General features: G+C 32.8%; 1 protein-coding gene across 1 annotated transcript in view; it reads left to right on the forward strand.

Moving 5' to 3' along the window:
• The first annotated feature begins 14,055 nt into the window (after positions 1-14,055).
• Positions 14,056-21,859, forward strand: part of LOC149417538 (uncharacterized) — a 47,438-nt gene continuing 39,634 nt past the window's right edge. The window contains exon 1 of the mRNA XM_089640069.1: positions 14,056-14,605. The gene's annotated coding sequence lies outside the window, so the exon portion shown is untranslated. The remainder of the gene's footprint in view (positions 14,606-21,859) is intronic.

Consider the following 21,859-nt stretch of genomic DNA (forward strand, 5'->3'; position numbering starts at 1 on the left):
CCTGGGCTTAGCTTGCTAACACTTCAAAGTTTCCGAGAATTCCGTTCAAAACATCTGGGGTGCATTTACCGATTTGCGTTACCGACATTCGTTTCGAATGGCAAATATTTTGAGCAAAATATCCGAATATTCACTTTTAACACACTGCACTCAAATCACATATTATAAAATTCTAATAAATGGTTAATAAGTTTATTTAAAATGTTGATTGATTGATTTTAAAATAATTTCAAAGGGATGTTGCCTCATTTCCCTTGAAAATACTAAAAAATACAAAGCGGTTGACGCTTAGGACGCGCTGCCACGAAGGGCGCTACAATTTACATGAACTTCTTCCCTTTATCATTCCCACCTCCTCTAAGGGTCCCTTTACTTGGCTACGTACTTCAGGAAATCAGTTTTTCTGTCTGACATAGGTACTTAAAAAGATAACATTTGTATGTATTTACTTTTTTTTTTTAAAAAAAGCATTTTTTTCTTACTTTTTTCCTCCAAAACCAGATTTGTGAAAATTGTGGGACTAACTATAAAACTATATAATAGTAATAGAATTGATTATGTAATTTTATGAATTATTCCTACGTAAAACCCCTATAAAGCTTAAATAAATAAATATAGTAACGTAATCGAAGTAACGGATTCTTTATCGGAAATGTGAATTTTTTTCAACATTGGTCCAATTTATTTATTTTATTTCTTATTTTATTTATTAATCTTAAGTAGCTCACATCTTCGTGTGTGCTAATAGTTTTATAAACATGTACATTGTTTGGCAAACATAATCTTTCTTTTCTTTGGGGCTCAATGACTGGAAAGGCCACGGTGGAACATTTTCCTGCTGGGGGATGTGGGCCTATAAAATACCGTGATACGCCATCTTGCAATAACATCAGCAACATTTCCAGTAAGTCCTACTCCTTAGCGTCCTAGAGTGGTCTTTATGATCCCGCGAGTCCCGGGCAATATGACCACTGACCCTAACATCATGGTCGTAGCTGATAAGGAGAGGGCGAATGGCGAGTTTCCGGCGCCATAAAACCGGATCAGCTCAGCTAAGGGAAGGCAACCCCTACAGAAAAATCCCTGGAGAAGGCAATGGGAAACCACTCCAGTATCTTTTCCCAGCATATCACTATGGAGAGAAACCAACCAATGGCCCCGAGTCCCGGGCGGCCCTTAAATGGGCCAGGGGTGCGAAGAATCTCCCGGCTCAAAATAGTGAATTCAAAAATAAGACTAGGAACATGGAATGTAAGAAGTTTATACAGCGGTAAATTGGATAATGCAATACAGGAAATGGAAAGATTAAAAGTAGATATTCTTGGAATTAGTGAACTGAGATGGACTGGCAGCGGCATACACCAACATGAGAAGGGAAATCTATACTACTCAGGAAGTGACCCACAGGACAGAAACCGTCGAAACGGAGTTGCTGTATTTGTCATGGAGAAGTATGTAAAATTTGTTAAGAATTTTGTACCCATCTCGGACAGAATAATATTATTACAATTACACTGTCAACCCATCAACATGAATATTATTCAAGTGTATGCACCAACAGCGGAAGTGAGATATGATGGTGATGTGGAATCTTTTTATGACTCACTAGCCAGTACATTGCAAAGTTTGAAAGGAGGAGAAGTCAATTTTGTCATTGGAGACTTAAATGCCAAAATTGGTGAAGGTCGCCGCTCTCATATAGTTGGTGAATATGGCTTAGGCATAAGCAATCAAAGAGGTGATAGACTATATGAATTCTGCCAGGATAAAAATATGGTTGTATTAAATACCTGGTTTAAACTCCCGAAAAGAAGGCTTTATATGTGGAGATCACCCCAGGATGGAACAATCTATGATATTGTCAGGAACCAAATTGACTATGTGTTAGTAGACCATAGATTCAGGAACTCCGTAAAGAGAGTCACCACGTACCCTGGTGCGGACATTGGTTCTGACCATGTTTTGTTAACTGCCGATATTGTTTTACGCTTAAAACAAATAAAAAAGCCCAAAACCAAAATTAAAATGGAAATCTCGAAACTCCATGAAGAAGTGGTCAGAAATAGGGTATCTCAGACTTTGAACGATAATATTAGGCTACTCCCTTGTGATCCATCGATAGAAATACAAACACAATGGGATAACCTTAAGTCAGTTATACGTGAAACCTGTGATGCAAATTTGAAAGTTGATAAGCAAATTAGAAAAAAGAATTGGATGAATGACCACATTTTGAACTTAATGGATGAGAGACGTAAACACAAACATAATGAGACACAATATAAAAACTTACAAAGAACGATTAGACGTGAAATTAAAAAAGCCAAAGAAGAATGGATGAAGTCACAGTGTGAAGAACTAGAATCGTACAGTCGTAGTCACAATGCATTCAAACTTCACAAAAAATTAAAGGAAATTACAGGCACTTCTAGAAGAATTACTCCATCATGTTTAGTTGACGATTCCAATAAATTAATATTGGATGAAAAAGATATTTTACAAACATGGGAAAAGTATATTCATGATACATTCAAAGATATTAGACCTGACATTAATATTCCCAATGATCAATTGCATGGACCATCGATTTTAAAATCAGAAATTCTTCATGCGATAAAGACTTCAGACAATAGAAAAGCGTGCGGACCAGACGATATTCCAGTTGAGGTGTTGAAGCTCTTTAATGATGAAAATGTTGACTACCTGTTGAGGTTATTTAATTCTATATACGACACAGGGAATATACCCCAAGATTGGCTAAAATCCACCTTCGTGACATTGCCTAAAAAACAATACCCTAAGAAGTGCAGTGACTATCGATTAATAAGCCTGATGAGTCATGTCCTTAAATTATTCCTCAAAATAATACATGCCAGGATACGCAATAAGTGCGAGCAGGACTTGGATGACACCCAGTTTGGCTTCAGAAATGCGTTTGGGACGCGTGAGGCATTATTGTCTATCGATGTACTATTGCAAAAGTGTCGTGACCAAAGAAAGGAAGTTTTTGCCTGTTTTATTGACTACGAAAAGGCATTTGACAGGGTAAAACATGCTGACCTAATGAAAATGCTTGCGGATTGTAACGTTGACACCAAAGACCAGAATTTCATAAAAAACCTGTATTGGTTCCAAACAGCAGAAATAAGACATGGGAATGAGAGATCTAATGCAATTGCCATTCAGCGTGGAGTACGACAAGGCTGTATCCTGTCGCCACTATTGTTTAATCTCTATTCCAACTATGTCTTTAAAAGAGCCCTAAGTAATACTGAGAAGGGTCTTAAGATCAACGGAGTTGTCATTAATAACATAAGATACGCAGATGATACTGTATTACTAGCTGACTGTATCGATGACCTCCAAGACCTATTAAATCTTGTTAATAATGCTGGTGAGCAACTGGGCCTAACAATCAACGTCAATAAAACAAAATGGATGACTTTTGGACGACTAGATCACTCTGAATCAGTGATACAGTTAAATGGTTGCAATGTCGAAAAGGTCGAAAGATTTAGATACCTCGGCAGTATTCTCACGGAGACTCTTGACCCAGATGTAGAGGTTAGGTGCAGAATTGAAGCAGCAAGAACTGCGTTCATTAAAATGAAATCCCTCTTCTGCAATGATAATATCAGCTTAAAACTAAGGCAGAGAATGCTAAAATGTTATGTGTGGTCGGTCTTGTTGTATGGATGTGAAACATGGACCTTGAAAGTAAATACCATGAACAGGTTAGAGGCTTTTGAAATGTGGCTTCACCGGAGAATACTCAAAGTACCATGGACCGACATGATCACCAACACAGAAATTCTCAGGCGGGCTAGAGCAGAGAGAGAACTGCTTAGATTAATAAAAATCAGGAAAATTTCATATCTGGGTCATGTACTTCGAGGGGAGAAGTATCACTTGCTCCAGTTAATTTTGAAAGGCAAGATAGAGGGTCGCAGAGGGCCTGGTAGGAGACAAATGTCTTGGCTGCGAAACATACGAGAGTGGACCGGCATTAGAAGTGTGGAGGAGCTATTCCGGGCAGTGCAAGACAAAGAGACATTTTCAAGAGTGATCGCCAACGTCGGGGGGACCTGATACGGCACATAAAGAAGAAGAATCTTTCTTTAAATATTTCAATAAAGTCACAAAAAAGAAACATTAATAATTGAGATAGACATATTTTCTTAATTCATTTTTGAACTTATTAATATTTTCTATCACAGCAATTTCCTTCGGGATTTTGTTATAGAGTTGAACGGCTTTTTTTAAATTTATGTAAAAACTTTGTTTTCTAAAAATGTATAATGTAAGCTATTTGACACCACAAATTTAATTTTACACACCTAAAATTAATTACGAAACAAGATTTTGTTTTACCCGGGAGTTCTCTCTTCAAACCTTGAAATACTTGTACTGCATAAGGTAAAAAATACCTGAGATTTTCAATATATTTGTTTCCATGTTCTTGCAGCACCAACCTGATTTTTTCTTATGTTTTATTTACACCAGTTCAAAATTCGGTTGAAAATTTAACTAAGACATACAATTTGAAAAAAAATTGCCTCTAATTGGGAAGATAGATTTCTATTTAAGGAAATTAAGAAATTTTTGTTAAAAAATGTTCATTTTGTTTCACTTTTAAGGTTATAATGATTTTTTTTAAATACCAAAAATAATTGACAATAATAAGAAATGTTTGTGAAAAATTAGTTTAGTTAAAAAAATGGCAATATTTATTCAAATTTTTATATGCCTGTAAGTGATGACAAAATTAATTGAACTGCTGTTCTCTGCACATATAAGTTTGCAAATTGTGCAGTAGATTGAAGTTTTTCTTGAATAAATAAACATACAACTTTATATATTATAATAATGAATATTTTTCATTATCAGTCATATTTGTTAGATACTGTGAAAAAGTCAAAGAATTTGTGTGAATTTCCGCTTCTCAATAAAATCAAAATAAATGGGATATTTCTGATCGTATCAGAAAGGTGATGAAATACACATTCAAATTTTATTTTCTTCTAATATAAATAAAAATGTAAATGATCCTTTGTTAAAAATCTTAACTCTCGGAAAGTTCTTCACTGATTGCTTTGAAATTGTGACAAAACGTTGCATTCGAATATGTGTGTTTTTATATACCTTTATTATCTTGTGACAGGTAAAAAAATCAATAAGTAATCGGATCCCGATTATTTCACCTGCCATATTGCCACTAAGATTTTCTGATTCGATATTACTTTGTGCACGTTGTTTAAACATAATTTGATTGAAAAACATTTTAGAATTTATCCCCGCAAGGCGTAGTCCGTTTCCGTTTTTTTACACCGTGAGGTGCAATCCAATGACTGGTGATTTTTTTTATTTTTTTATTCTTTATATTGGCTTTCACCCATTAAGAGTGATCTTGGCCATACATTACAACATTTTTCTTATTAATAAATACAACAAATTACAGGATAAAATTGACATGATTGACAAAAAAACATTGATAAAACAACATAACATAACATAACGTAACATAAATAAACCAAACATAACATAAAAATAACATAAATATAACATAACATAACATAACATAAGCATAATATAACATAAACATAACATACTTAACATAAATGGTACAGAGCTGGTAGATTATCACAAAATTATAAAAATAGGAACCTGTGTACAATATAAGTGGGCGCTTTTCGTTATTAAACCAAAGATTTTTCTAAAATTAGTAGCGTTTTTTAAAAATAGAATTATGAAATTGGCAATCATATAAACAAACACAGCATATGGGAGTAAACAAATGTGATTATAAAACATAAAGATAAACATAACACAAACATACTATGAACATAACATAAATAATCATAACATAACATGCACATAACATGAACATAACATATCATAAACATAAACCTACCATAAACATAACATGGGTGTAACATAAACATAACTTAACAAAAACAATACAGAGCTGGTAATAATGGGTAATTACAAAATTATAAAAATAGGAACCTGTGCACAATAGTAGTGGGCATTTTTTGTTATTAAAAAGAACAGATTTTTCCAAAATTAGAAGCATTATTTTTTTAAAACAGTTCTATGATATGAATATAAACAAATACAATAAAAGAATATAGAAAAATATACAAATGCATAAAGAATAGTGTTTTAACTCAGTCAAAATATGCAGAGTTGGGATTAGTAAAAATAGATGAAAATAGGAACCTGAACAAGTGAATACAGATGAAAGTAATTTGGTTTATATTTATTATTATGGTCAGATATTAAGGCCATTTTTATAAATAAATTTTGCCAACAAATGGTAAATTTCAGGAGTGTGTAAACTAAGAAGGCAGGGAATACTGGTAGGCAATTTAATATCAAGTTTTACCAATTCATGCATGAAGTTTGGAAATTGGTCATTGATAGGACACTCAAAAAAATTATGGTCCAGAGTATCCTCTGACCCACAATCACAGTACGGCGAACTGACTATGTGGAACCTGGCAAGATGGCTAAGACAACAAGTGTGACCCAGCCGCATTCGGGTTAAGGAAGAAATATATTTTTTAGGCATGGTAGTGTATTTGTGAAACCAGGGCTTAACAGGAATAGAAGGTTGAATTAATGAGTACTGGTGACCTTTTATCAGAGAAGATTTTTTCCATTCAGAAGACCATGATACTTGTTGACACATAGGACAGACAAAATTCTTTGCGCCACTGTCTATGGCCGCTATGGCACAAGAAAAATAATTTGTATTGTAAAAAAAAATATATATTGGTGATTTGATACTGGTGAATTTATCAACCTCACGATATTGGTTCAACAATTCGGCGGCGACATATTAGAAGTACCTATTGATGGATTTATTGATCGAGTTGCTCGAGTCCCACTTGCCACCCACTCGCCACTGTTGGTTCTAGTCCTGCTTCCACAACAACACACGTCTGTTACTGGCTGTTATTGAACAACTCGTTTTAGCCATAAAACAATAGTACACGATCGTGGGTAATAAAGGCAAGTACCTACCTAACTGGCAGTGGTGCAAGGTGATTTTTCCGATTTAAAAAAAAGAATGAACATTTTCTTTCACAATGCAATATGAAAAAAACTTTCATACGCCCATACGGGATTCACGTGATTCTGTAACTTTGATTGTAACTTTGATTCTGTAACTATCGTTCAGTGAACTCTACTACTTTCGCTTTAAATACATATCCCATTTTCAAAATTGATTCGTTTCAAACAAGTGTTCATTTGGAGAATTAGAGACAAGCCATAAAGTAGGTACTTATAATATTTTATTTAGACAGAAAATTGTTATTATAATACACCGTGATTTTCACCGGGTCTATGCTATAATTCGTATATTTTCAGTACATTATTATAAAGAAAATTTATGCCGCCGCTATTAAAAAAGTTGATCGTGTTAAGGTCAGCATAGTTGCCTTCCAAGCAGTTGATCGGGGTTCGGTTCTCGGCAGTGGCATTAAGAAAAAAAGTTTTATTTGATAATATGCGTTTTTTATTTTTAATTAACATAATTTATATTTTGAAACCCGTAATTTTTCTCGGGTCTGCGCTGGTTATAATTTTCAACTTTTTGTTACGAGGCTTAAATGAATGTTTTCACTTAAATTTTAGGTAAACTCGAATTCCGCTTGATGCAAAGGATCTTTAAAAAAACTCTTGATTTCATCTTAAATATCTAATGGAGACAACCATTTAGGTCGAGGGCTCAAGTAAACATTCACAAAATAGGTTTTTAGGGTTTTGTTGTTAGTTTGGGTTATTTTAATAATTTATGCGTATTTCCTAACCTTCAAACTTAACTTTGATTGAGAAAAATGCATATTTTACTATCTTCCACGACAAAAACAGTTATTTCTTGTGGTAATTAAGTTTAAACTAAATGCTGTTTATAAATTTTTAATACGCGTAATGCGTGCAGCGGAATTCTACAACTTCATCAAATTTTATGACTAACAATCACGACGTTTCTCGCAGGGGTAGACAGAGAAGATGGACCACTAAAACTCGGTCTTGACGTACACTCCTTGGTTCAGTCACATACATACCCTTCTGAAAGTACGACATTTGTCAAACATTTAAACAAAATAAATACATACATATTTCAAATAATAATAATAATTTGACAATGACATAATTTTGATACCTATTTTACCGCTATTCTGAATCGTTCCCACAATCAGTTCCAATATTGAAAAATCTAAGCAAACTCCGGAGATCATTGAACAGAGATACACAGATCACAGAAACACACCACCAAAATTACTATTTATAATGTTTGAGGTTACCAAACTTTGTTACGAGACTAGAATGATTATGTTTTCATTAATTACCAAAAATCGATCTACATTGTTAAAAATAATTAAATTAATTAGAGGAAACGCTAAAAATAAATGAATCTATCGAAAGACTTAATCCATTTTCGGAACGGAAGTCCGAACTGCCAAGTAGGTAAAATATATAATGCGTGCTTTTTACCATTTTGGGAATGCTTAGTCAATAGTAGCATGCCTTAGAATTTTCCACACAAGGACCGCGTTACATAGGTAACATGGTAACATAGGTTCTTATATCCCGAATAGGGCCAGGCACACTTGCTGCGCTAATAGTGGATAGTATTGTTCGTTGAATGCTGCACCCGGCTGTTATGCATTATGCACTAATTCCAGCCGTTGAAAGTTGTACCACTTCATCAGATAAGAATCTATGGCTATCATGATCATTATCAAATAGGATATTTTCACTGTTTTTTATTCTCGAAAAAAATTAAGGTAATGAAGGTATTTTAATGTTGACGAATACATTATCCATCACCCTTCAGGCCTCTGCCATATTGAAGATGCTGTCAGAAAGTCACAGTATTTGTGTTATTTCCGCTTCTCAATAAAATACAAATAAATGGAATATTTCTGAACGTATCCGTAAATTTTATAATTTAGAAAGCAAACATAAAATGGCTTAAAATCTTACGTTTTTTCATTTAGATGTTTCGTGTTTAGATATTGAATTAAAATTTTTCTTATTTTTTACTAGACAGATGAATTACAAACATGATAAGACTTGGGAAAAAGTAGAGTTAAAGGCCACAGAAGACATCAACACGCTCAAGAATTTTTTCGACACTAATTTACTGTCACTTAATAATGAAAAGACATTTGTAATTACATTTGCAATCCATACAAATGATACTCCTAAAAATTTTAACATTGTCATACACAATAATACTAAAATTCACAGCCAAAACTATTGCAAATCAAACTGTACAGTACTAAAAACAACAAATAAAATTAAATATCTAGGAGTAATTATTGATAAAAATCTGAAATGGAAGGAACAAATATGCCAAGTAGTAAACAAAATTAGAAAATTAATATATATATTTTTAAGAATTAGAAACTTTCTGTCGATAAAAAATCTATATTTAATTTACTATGCCTTAGTTCAATCCACTTTACAATACGCTATTATTAGTTGGGGATCCGCGTATAAATGTAACCTTCTTCCAATTGAAATTATACAAAGAACAATTATTAAAATTATATTAAAAAAACCCTTTGACTACCCAACAGAACGCCTGTTTGAAGAATTTCAAGTACCTACATTTAAAGACCTATATATTAAAAACTCACTAATCCAAATTATAAAAGAAAAAGATAAATATCAATTTTTAAATGAAAACAGAACGCGACTTAGACATGTTTTTCTATGCCCAAAACTAAATACGTCTTTTGCACAACATCATTATACTTACCAAGGAAGAACCTTTTTCAATCGTCTGCCAGAAGAAATCAGAAGCATTAATGATAAAACCCAAATACTGCTCTCTGTAAAGAGACACTTTAAAAATATTCTGAAAAAAAAAACTACTGTCACTTAATTAATCTCACAAATATCCTTAGTTTTCCATAACTTCCTTTCTTTTTTAAAATTTATTATATTAATATATTATCCTTCACTACTATCAAAAAAAAAATACAACAGCAAACATACATTTATGTACAATGAACTATTTAAGTACTAACTAACAACAACATTTATGTACACTCCCCTTCCATACACAAGCAAATGCTTTCAATGGAAGAGTAGTAAAAAGACCCAAGATGTAAAATGAATTATGTACCATGTAAAAATATTATTAAAAATAAAAAATAATAAAAAAAAAATAATTAAAAAATAACAGCCGCCTCACTTTTTGTCGTCTCATATAAAAAAAATAATAATTTATTAAAAATCATAAAGTTTCATAAATTTTTCTTAAATTGTGGTCTGAACCTATCACAGAGGTGTACATTTTGATTATTCTTTGGTTAACTTCCGCATTCGAATATAAAGCTTGTTGTTTTTTCTTTCTAACACCGTTTATATTTTTAACTATGACGGCAAGGGAGATAGGTATCATACAAGTTGTTCTGAAAAGCTAACAAACTGACACTACATGTAATAGCCGTTTGTTGCTAAAACCGAAGAAATTAGCCTAAGGAGTGAATGATTTAAAATGTGTCATTTCGATTTGCCGCCGTTCGTTTTATTCGTGATTCCGGCGGCAATGACGTCACTTTGGGCGACGTTGGTGACAGTCGTCTTACCAGACATATGTAGCGAGTTGGAACCGTTTCGGAATGACCGGTTTTAGATCGTTTTTGAAATCAATGAACGAAAATATTAAAATTACACATTTTTAAGTTTAATTTTTCATTTAACAATACATATAGGTACTAAGGCCACTGTTACTTGACACAGCATTTTGTTTTGCTTACGCCTACTATTTACTATTTACAAAAAATATATAATTGTAGATTTTGTGGAAACCATTTTTTTCTTCTATTTATGTGTATGGTTCGTTCGTTCCTCTTCCGGCCGCCAGGAGAGTTGAATATATTAATCTGTACCTATCTAGCTGCACATCAAAGGAAAATGCAAATATAATGTGCGAACAGAGCAAGTTTGCAAGGATTCAATAAAATAAATCGATTCTGGTAGGTACCTCTTTTATGGGACTACAAATGCTGGAAAGCGGTTTGTAATGGCATCCGTAGGAACATTTCGCAGAATAATCGCGCGGGTAGGTACTATAACTACCTCCTAAGTACGTGGGACATCAGTTGACTTACGTTGCCAAAGCTGTGTTCACAAGAGCGATTCGCAAAGCCCCCCATTTTACTTAGTTTGGAGCTATAAATCTCTCTTGAAGTTGCTCATAAATAATATTATCATATCAAAGGAACTTTGTTTAGAGTAATTTAGGAAACAAACAGTCGTAAATAAAAAGGATAAATATACAAAAAATGCTGGGGTCAACCACCCTAACCAACGAGTCGAATCCCGATTGCGTAGGACCGACATTTATTTCGTATATTAACCGATGTAATGTCATTCAATTTCAGAGAAATGTTCCATTTCATTCCTTCATTAATTGATGAAAAAATACCCAATACGGATTAAGGTCTATTAAATTAATCATTTAGTACCTACATAACATTAAAAATACACTTTATATACAATACTTTCAAATTATTAATAAATTTTTTTTTAAATTTATTTTACGTTTTTAAATTACAGAAATTGCAAAATAGGTAGACTACATACGACCTTACTGCTGTTTTTGCTTATATGTACACAAAAAATATTGGAACGGCCATTAACTCTGTCTTTGATGGTTTAGAAAGGTAATAAAATATTTTATAAATAAATATAATATTTTTTATCATTAATTCTATTTATGTAAGCTTTATGAGGACTAATTAACATAATGATATATGAATTTTTAATTCAATTCAATTTCCACGATTGTAACTAACTTTTAAACGTTTTTTGGCATACCGAAAAACGACTTGAGAGTGTTTTCGTTATTTGTTCTTATTATATCCTTAAACTGCCCACACCTACTTTTATTGACATTTTCATATATATTTTTATCAATATTGATCGAATTATAAATTAGGAAGAGCAAAACATTACCACCGAGTACAATATAAATTCGATTCGAGGTCATTGAAAGGAATGTCAACGTCAATATGCAACACTAGCGCCTCAAGCGACGAGAATTGTTGTCAATATTTTACTGGAGTTGGACGTATTATATGGTATTTGCTAATAGTTCTGTGAACAGAAGATCTAGTTACCAACAAATAAAAAATAAAAAAGATGGAATGCCAAATGGTCGAGTTAAAACAGGCCTTTGCTACGCTTAGTCAATTATTGAAGTACCTATACTTGTACACACTGGCCTAATGAACAAAGTCATACCGAAAAAGTAATGTAAATTACTAGAAAAAAATACTTTATGGAATCTAGTAACAAGAGTTTTGGCAAGCACATCGATGCAGATTTTATCGACGATGTCGGTCATATGTCAACGTTCCCGAGCACGACTGCAGATTGCTATCGAACAAACATTCACGTCGACTAATTAAGCAGATTTAGTCGACGTGAATTTTTGTTTAATCGTTAGCAATCTACGGTCGCACTAGGGAGTTACAAACAATATCTAATCGAAAACGTCGCCAACCTTTCATCGATTTTCTTGCGCAAATGACTCTGATGATATGTTCTCTTAGCTAAGTACTAAAAAATCAGGTTTGTCAAAATTCATTCTGAAAATGAGTACGTCTGAACTGCGCTTATGAAGTGAGTACAAGTACCTGCTTGTTGTTAATGTTTTTATCCAGCGCAGGTCCGGCATTGCGGCGTGGGCGGGAAATCTCCCGGTGCGCGCGCAACCACCAACATTCCAAACTTAATTCAAATCTCTTTTCAGAACGGAATCTTCGCAGTGATAACAAATTGATTCCAGACGATTGTGTTTAGTAATTTAAAAAAATATATATTTTCATGGAAAAAACGTTCTTAAATTTAAAACAAAATTCATGAATTCAATCAAGATGGGAGAGCATTTTACCCTTATTTGGTAATTCAGTCAAATGTTCTCTAATTACAAAAAAATCTCCATTCCCCCATCAAGGTCGAAAACCTCATTGGTGTTTGAAGAACGCTACGCCACTGTAGATTTTCGATAATTCAATAGGCGACCGCGGATTAATAGGTCGTTATCGTTAGCAATGGAAATTACCAATTTAAAATGACAAAAGCGTGTCCTTAAATATGCGGTAGGTACAGATCTAAATACTACATACTATATAGCCATATTGGGAGTCAGAATATCAGAAAAGTAGGTTACCTAACAAATTATATTTTTTGTAAGTAACGGGTTAACCAAATACACGGTATATACATATATATAGTATACACGGTGTCCGGAAACTCGTATTACAATCGGGAAACTGGTGAAACTACATCACATTCGGAGTCGAATTTGTAGCACAATTTTTTGATTTGAGTTTTCTTTTTCGAGTGAATCGTGTCCGCAAGTTGGATTTTTTTAGGTTAAGTTTTAAAAAAAATCGGTTGCCAGCTGAAATGTATTTTAAAATGCATCGAAGCCACGAAGCGTAGATTTGGATCCAATAGTTTTTTTAACCCTTTAGTTTCCGAAGAAAATTGAAAAAAAGGTTCAATTCTCAATTCGATTTTTTTGGGTTATCTGTGTGATGTAGATTTAACAGTTTCCCGCTTGTACTACGAGTTTATATATTTCTAATCATATTTAAATATAAACTAATATATTTCGAATTAAACAAAGTTTTTAAAATAATTTATCGTAATTTCCAAATTAGTAATATCCAAATAATTTCCTAGATAGGTAAGCAGGTAACTTAAACGGCACGCCCGCGCCGCTGCTACTTACCTATTTCAATCCAATGGTTTAGTTTATTTTTAAAAACAATGTGATCTGATTACGTTACAGAAAAGGCCATTATTTTCGTATTTCAATGCTGCATTCAGTGTCAAACAACGAATAATGCCGAGTCCGACATTCCTAAAGCCGACCAACCAATGAACCAACGCAGGACAGGAACACCGCGGCCGCCTCCGGATGGCAAATATGAGTGGGCTTTGGTGCCATAATAAGGTAAAGTCGGGACAGTGTCTTAATACATAGCCATAAATTAGTTTAGCAGAGAACTTGAGGCGAATGGCATCGCAGCAAGAGCAAAGTAAACAAATTCGTATCGACACACGGTCGAAATACCGCCGAAATCATTGTTATACGTTTGAAAAATGTCATCACAGAAACAAAAACCGCGGTAAATCGAATAGTGACAGTTGAAACAAAGAAAAAAAAATCAAATAAAAATGTTACCATTGTAAAAAAATAGATGTGTTGAATAGAAAGATTTTTAAACATTGTTTTATTGCGTTTACGTGGGTAGGTACTTGACAAAAAAGTGAAATTAAGTAGGTACTTTGCATCGGGTACTTAAATAGAAAAGTGTTATTGTTTTTCTCGGATTATTTCGGTGCGCGTTTGTTCGTATTTCGCGGGGGATAGTAGAATAATATGCAAGTGAGGAAATGTGTGCAGGTGATAATTGTTGAGGAGGAAGTGACGCAAGATCTGCGAGATATTTACTGCCGCTGCTAATGGAGCCCGGGCCGAGGAGTGAGCTATGTATATTGCTTTATTGAATATGCATCACATCCGCCTGTAGTGCAAGGAGACATGGCACTTTATTTACTCGTAAGGCTTACTCTTATTAATTTCTATTTTTATTGTAATGGGACTGCTCCGATTTTACCTGAGCAAAATTCACCATTTTAACAGCGGCGTACCTACTTATATGAATATTACAATTTTCATAAAAAATCAGGGTCGGAATTTTTGTAACTAAAATATATTTTTTTTAAAAATCCGTCTTCATGTGAAAAACTATCCGGAAAGACCTATTTAACGGTGTAAGCCATGTATTATTATTAATTTGCTTAAAAAATATATATTCCAATAAGTTTTTCTTCAAGAAGAAATAAGACAGTTTTTTTTAAATATCTCAGATTATTATTATCATTTAAACACAAAAATAATTTGCCATAATAATCAGTGTTACTTTGTCGAGCAATCGAGTCATTTGTGTAGGTAAGTGGCATCAATCTTAACCTATATACACTCAGCGACGCCGTTGTGCCTACTAAGATTAAATTATCAATGTAAATATAGGATAAAGGTATTTTTGAAACCCTTACGTCAAGTCCCATAATAAAATGTGTTGATTACTACCTATATTATAAAATATGTCTTGAAAAATTAAACTTACGTACAAACAAAACTTTTATAATAACCTACCAAAAGCCGTAAAGCCACTTGCAAAGTGTTGGCACTTTGCTAGTATATGTGCTACATATGTTGAAAAAAAATTTTTTGTACGAAAGTACTATTAGGTTATATTATTTTAGTCACCTTAAGCCAAATTTAATTGTATTTTTTAAACTGAATTTATTTGTGTTTTATAGGTATAGGTACATTTCCTACAAGATGTATGAAAAAAATTACATGCATCTAAATGACGATTAAAAAGTCACACAAATAAAAACTTGCCGAAATGAAAACTGTGAAATTTATTTTTCTACAGGATTAAAAAAATATAACACACCTCTAAAATAGAATATATTAAACAAATATTATTATTATAAATGTCACATTAGAAAGTACCTCTGCACAAGGAAATTATATTATTTAATATTAAGCAGGATTAAAGTATCATTTTCTTCGTTGGTCATACATATTAAGCTATATTGGAAACACGGTTAAAAGGGTAATTTTTCATTCCAATCATTATTTCACACTTTGACTGGGCTATTATTAATTTTGAAGGAAGAAGTTGGTTTTTGTATTTAATGCTATTTCTAATTGTTGAGTATTGCAAATGGGTCCAGGTAGGTATTAATAATTTTTTCTTTACATTTCAAGATTTCATCCTTCGAGGGTGTTATTGGAAAACTTTTCAGTAGGTAGGGTTAACGTACAGGCGATAATTTCGCCTGTACGTTAAATTATTATAAGGTGTCGAGTTCAGACCTATTGATCTATTCTACGATCTAATCTAGGTCAATTTATAGAACGAACGTTGATGTCAATTCACCTTTGGGTTTCATAGATTCTATGAAAAAGATCATAAAGTGGATCAGGTGGATCGCACCTTTAGGCTTGATAATAAAGTGGATCAGGTGGATCGCACCTTTAGGCTTGATAATAAAGTGGATCAGGTGGATCGCACCTTTAGGCTTGATAATAAAGTGGATCAGGTGGATCGCACCTTTAGGCTTGATAATAAAGATCGTTTAGACAGGGGCATCTCAAAACATGTGATTCAAAGTTCCCAATTATTCTATAAATCTACAACAGAAAGTACGCGAAGAAAACTTACTGATAAAAAAAGCAAATTTATTCTTATTATAAAATCTTCACATTTTTTTATTTTTTCATTTATTTGTTAAGACATGCACAGTACAATTAGATACAATTAGATATTTTTAGTTATTACATAGTTGTAGTACCTATTACGTATGTCCATAAAATATCATTACGTAATTTCGCCTGAGATTGTTATAAAAGGAAGGAAGTGTGTGGATAATAATAAAAATAATAAATGAATTGAAAACAAGAATTATAATAAGTTCACGAATTGTAATTGACTGTTAATAAATAGGAGTTGTGAAAAATGATGTGAAAATAATTTTTGAAATATGGCATGCTAAGAAATTTAATAAGTTAGTTTTGTATGTGTACATTATTCGTTATCCCGTTAAAAACGAGAATGCAGGCCCTTAACGAATGAATTGATAGGCTTCTTGGATAAACTTTGAGTAAATATACCTACACCAATGAATTGTTACGATGTCGGAACATGTGTTCATGAAAATCTTAACATTTTGGCATTTCGTCATTATGCATTATTATGACAAACGCAGTTTTCCGATATTATGACGAATTTTCTAAAAGTTTATCAGGAAGCGGCATGCAGTCCCGTTCTTAACCGGATTACCAGTAATATCGAGAGATTTTTAATAAATCGTCAATACTCATTTTTCTCAGTGTATTCTTGGTGAGCTAAGTACGTGAGTTTTAAAAAAGTGGAGAGATCGGAGCAATATTCAATTTTTATTCTGATGAGTAAAAAATTTATTTTTTGAATTTGGGGTATTTGATGGAACCAGGATTTTGATGGGATAGCCTGTCATAAGATAAACTACCCGAGCCCATATATTTCTGGTCAGAATCTAACTATAGGTAACCATATTCCAGGAATCTAACCACCTGAACAAGACACCTGCTAGAATGTCCTTACAGAATAATAATATTGCATTACCTAGCAATAATATTGTAGTACCTAGCATTACTTATATGCACGAGTGCAAATCAACGACTTGACGTTTCCTTCAACCGCCGTCTGTAATGAGCAGCATCCGGCGTGTAAGATCCAAGATCCAATTGGTTATCTTATCAATCCGCCGTCGGCACTGTACTCCGTCTGTACCTACTTAAGAGTATGGATATCTGTACTGTCATTCTGCCATGCATACCGGAATATACTAAACGTTAACTGAAGCACATGCTTACTGCGCCTTTTATTTCTACTACTTTGATACTGTAGATAATCTGATAACCTCGTTGTCTAGACTAGGCGCGTACTTCAGTCATTATTTTAATATAATGTACAATTTTGATTTTAAGGACCTTTACCTAATAGAAAACTATCAAAATAAGCAAGACTAGCAGTCCACAACGGGGGGCTGATTTGCACAAAAACGGCGCTATACAAATCATCCAAATATTAATATTATTATTATTATATGAAAATAATGGACATACATGTTTCATTCAGTCCAGTATCTGACATCGTAGATTTCCATCCCCTTTGAATTTAGTAAACACAGTTTTGTATTGGAAATTTAAGCCTCGATTAGGTAAAGATTTAGATCACGAAACACGTCCACAAGGCAGTTCGTATGTTATTGTTTATTCTATGGGTGCTGATTCCAACCCTGATGCATTGCATGGAACTGGCAGAGGTAGGATGAACGTGGACTAAATGCTAAAGAAACGAGATCCCTGGGGTCCAGGCGAAAGTTTCTATCTATCAAAACTATCTACGACCGTGTTACAAATTTGGAGATATGGAACGAAAGCAAGAATGGTGTAAGTGTAATGGTTAAGTTTACAAAAGGAACGCTCAGGTGAATTTGAAAGGAGTGTAAGGAGAATATACGAAAGCGATGGTAGAATGAATGACGACGTGGCCCGATCAAGTGACATACTTGAGTCGGTAAATATTAGTAGCAGAACAGGAGAGTGTGTATGATACGATAATGTGATTGAAGCAAGACATGTGTATAACACAAAATATATTTTTTTTCATATCTACATACTTTTCAAAAATACAGATATTTTTAATATTATCCTGGCTAGTTGCATGCTGCATGTCTATAATATTTAATAAAAGATAAAAATTATTTATCTATTTACGGCAAATGGACTTACAAATAGTTTTACATAAAAGGGAGAAAGTTTTACTCCTTGTTGTACCCTAGAATAACACAAAGTGGTAATAATTACCTTAGACAAGTTTTTTTTAAATCAATCTTTTTGAATTTTGCGGTGATTAATGAAATTGCAGACATCTGTTCGAGCTAAAAATCGGCAGATAGACCCGCTGTCAATTTTTAAAAATAAGTTTTGGATGTGCTTTTTACATAAAAAATTAAATTATTTAATAACAATAGTAAGAGTTTATTCCAGAATGTATGCAGGGGTAGTGTAATGCAATACATTCCATATTTTAAAATAACAGACAAATAAGAATAAACGGAAAGGCAATGCGGAAAAGAAATAAAAATGTGTGCAAGCTGCCGCTTTTGGAAGATATTTGAACATCTCGCGTCTCTAGGAGATGCCACTAGGAGGGACTCCATCCAGGCAACCATGGCAGTGAAAATAGTGTTATTTGATTGGCGTAGTTTGCACCATAAGCTTCCCATGTGGTGGCGGAGAAACGCTCTGAAAGAGTCCACTCGTTCCTCCAGGAACATTTACGTAGCGCTGCAGTATCTTGGTAGGCGGAATGATAAATTCAAATTAAAATACATTATAAATAATTAGTCTGACATTGTAGGTTTTTTTTGCAAATGTTAACAAATGTCAATGTGTAAAACTTAATACAAACGTATGATATTCTAAAGCGACACGCAAGATTTTCAAACAATACATTTTGAAGGTAGTCAAAATAATAAAATTATTTAGCTTATATGATTAATGATCTACCATTTGAAACATTGCAGTCATCGCTATAATTATTTATCACAGGTGTGTCCGTTGATAAAATTGTTTGAAACATGTTCTGCGAGGAAGTTATTTCTCCAAGTTGACCTTTGTGAGACTTGGGTCACATTCGGAGTTGCTTTTGTAATACTGTGAGATCTGTGAGCAGGATCTAGATAAATTAGCGCTTTCAAACAAGTGCAACTATCTAAATAACGTACGCAGTTAAGCATTCAATTCCAGAGATAATGTCACAGTTCAACTTAGTAGATAGGTATGCAATTTACATTCAACGTCTATGCATCGTGATGAGAATATTATTTTGAAAATTTTCGCAAACAAGTTGGAATTATAAAATTTCTTGTCTAACTTTTATAAAGCCGTTTTTGTTAATAATCACTCTCAAGGGCGTTGTGCAAATAAACTAGACTATTTATTAGATACTTACTTTATTGGTTGTTTATCTCTAGTGTTTAAAACTTAAAGCACGTTTATTAGTAGGGGGTTATACAATAACTAAAATTTTAAAGAACCTTAAAAATACTTATTCATACAATGTTCATATTATAATCAAAAATACTAATTTGGGTGTCTGACTCTAAGGACGGGTTGTTTCGAAGAATTGGAACAATTCATCAAATTTCAACGTTCATTTTCGGGTTCTATGAAAGTCCTATTCAAGTTCTGTTATTATATCAGTGTAGGCTGGTTGCTTGACAAAACTGAAATAAAAACAGAACTTGAAAAAATCTTTCATAGAACTTGAAAATGAACGTTGAAATTTGATGAATTGTTCAAATTCTCCGAAACAACCCGTCCTTACTCAAGTTCAATGAACTGTACTACTGGTTGTGTTTGAATTTAATTGTTATTTTCTAATTTGGAACTGATTGTGTGAAAAATTTAGACAAGCAATAAAGTAGGTACATACTTAAATATAATATTTGTCAGAAAATTATTTTTATTATCTTTTTTAAAATAGGAATATCACGTGATTTTACAACATAATTTTCTTTGTGAGTAGTAACTTTTCAAAATGGGAACCGATTGGTTGAATTTGAAGAATTTATGAAATAAAAAAAATAACCTTTTCAAATATGTACAGAAAAGTGATTATGTAGGTACATATATTTTTTTTATATGGATTCCTGTGAAGGCCATTTTTTAAAGTTAAACTATGCAGTCAAGTTGTAATACATGATTTTTGCAGGAGATGGTTAGTTTATAATTAGGATAGCTAATATTTTCACATGTAGGTTGTGGCAAAGTTCGTATTTGTAGTAAAAGAAAGACACTCCAGATCAAAATGTGCACAAGCAAATGTTTATGTACTCTTTTATACTTGGGAAGCACTGGAATAATAAATTAATTTTGATTGATTTTAATTTATATAGCATAAAATAATTGAAAATGGCGGAGTATACATTACACATTTTTGAATTGATTTCATGAAATCAGCTTCATTTTAATTTCTCGAAATGCGTAGTCTTTGCTTTAAGAGGAAGCTACAAGCCAAAAATGTGTATATTCTTGGTAATAGTCATTAAAATCGCTTGTCAAACGGAGTCTAGAAACGTTCCATTTCAAGCACAAAACTAGTTTTTATTTATTTTGTAAATAATTTTATAAGAAAGAAAAAAGTTAATCAATGAAACTATCACAGATAATCTTAGCTATAATACTGTATTTTTAAAAGTTGTTTCCTTTACGCGTTCATACATTTCTATTGAAAAAAAAATTTTTTAGTAGTTTACATTTATATTTTTTATTGAGTAGGTAATTCATTTTTTTATTTGTATTCTACTCAAGCGAAACGTTAGGAAAACCTTCAATTTATCCAAAACATATTTTTTGGTATTCATAATGTACACCAATTCGTTATAAAGATGAATGCAAAATAGTGATTTAGCATTAAGCTTTGCCTTGTCCCATAGTAAGCGTTCAAAGATCGTTTTGAAAGGGAGATATGTAAATACGAATGTTAGAGGGAGCGCGCTAATATTAAAAACGAAAATAATTAAGCAAAAATTGTAAAAATATTTAATAATACACAACTCTTTTGAAATACAGCAAAAAAATTCTCCACAAATGCTTTAGTTGTATTTAAAGATATTCTGTGATTTTTTCATGCAATAACAGAACAAAACGTGTTTTTAATAATGTTCTGAGCTGACTTTACATTTTTTTTTCTATCCAGGGAATTTAAAATAATTATCGCTTCGGCATAAAAAAATGTATAGATATTATCTTCAAAAATAACATATATTTTTATTAGAACTTAAAAACTTGATGAGTTAAAGAGAAACTTGTTATAAATCGGTAGAAATTGGGAATGCGGTGGCATAACCAGGGAATTTAATAATTTAGGTACACTAAGCTCGGTCATAACTTCAATCGTGTTTCTTCTATGAAAGATCTTGAAATTGTGTATGAAAGTTGCATTTCGTGATCATATCGAAGGGAGGGTGCCAGTCTTCATTAAAATGTTAATATTTGTCATCCGAACAGTCAGGGTCTTTTGTATTATCCCTACACCGAGAGTATTGTACTTCTCATTAGTCCGCGGTAGTCTGGATAGGAGGTAGGCTATTTGGAATTTACAAGGTGAGATGCTCCCTTATGTTGGATAGGGTTCAGAAAAAAGTTTTTGAGATTACTCTACATGTAGGAGCGTGGCTACTA

Source organism: Hesperophylax consimilis, chromosome 15 (assembly GCF_061612785.1).
Source record: "Hesperophylax consimilis isolate HC1 chromosome 15, BYU_Hcon_1.0, whole genome shotgun sequence".
Classification (NCBI taxonomy): Eukaryota; Metazoa; Arthropoda; class Insecta; order Trichoptera; family Limnephilidae; genus Hesperophylax; species Hesperophylax consimilis.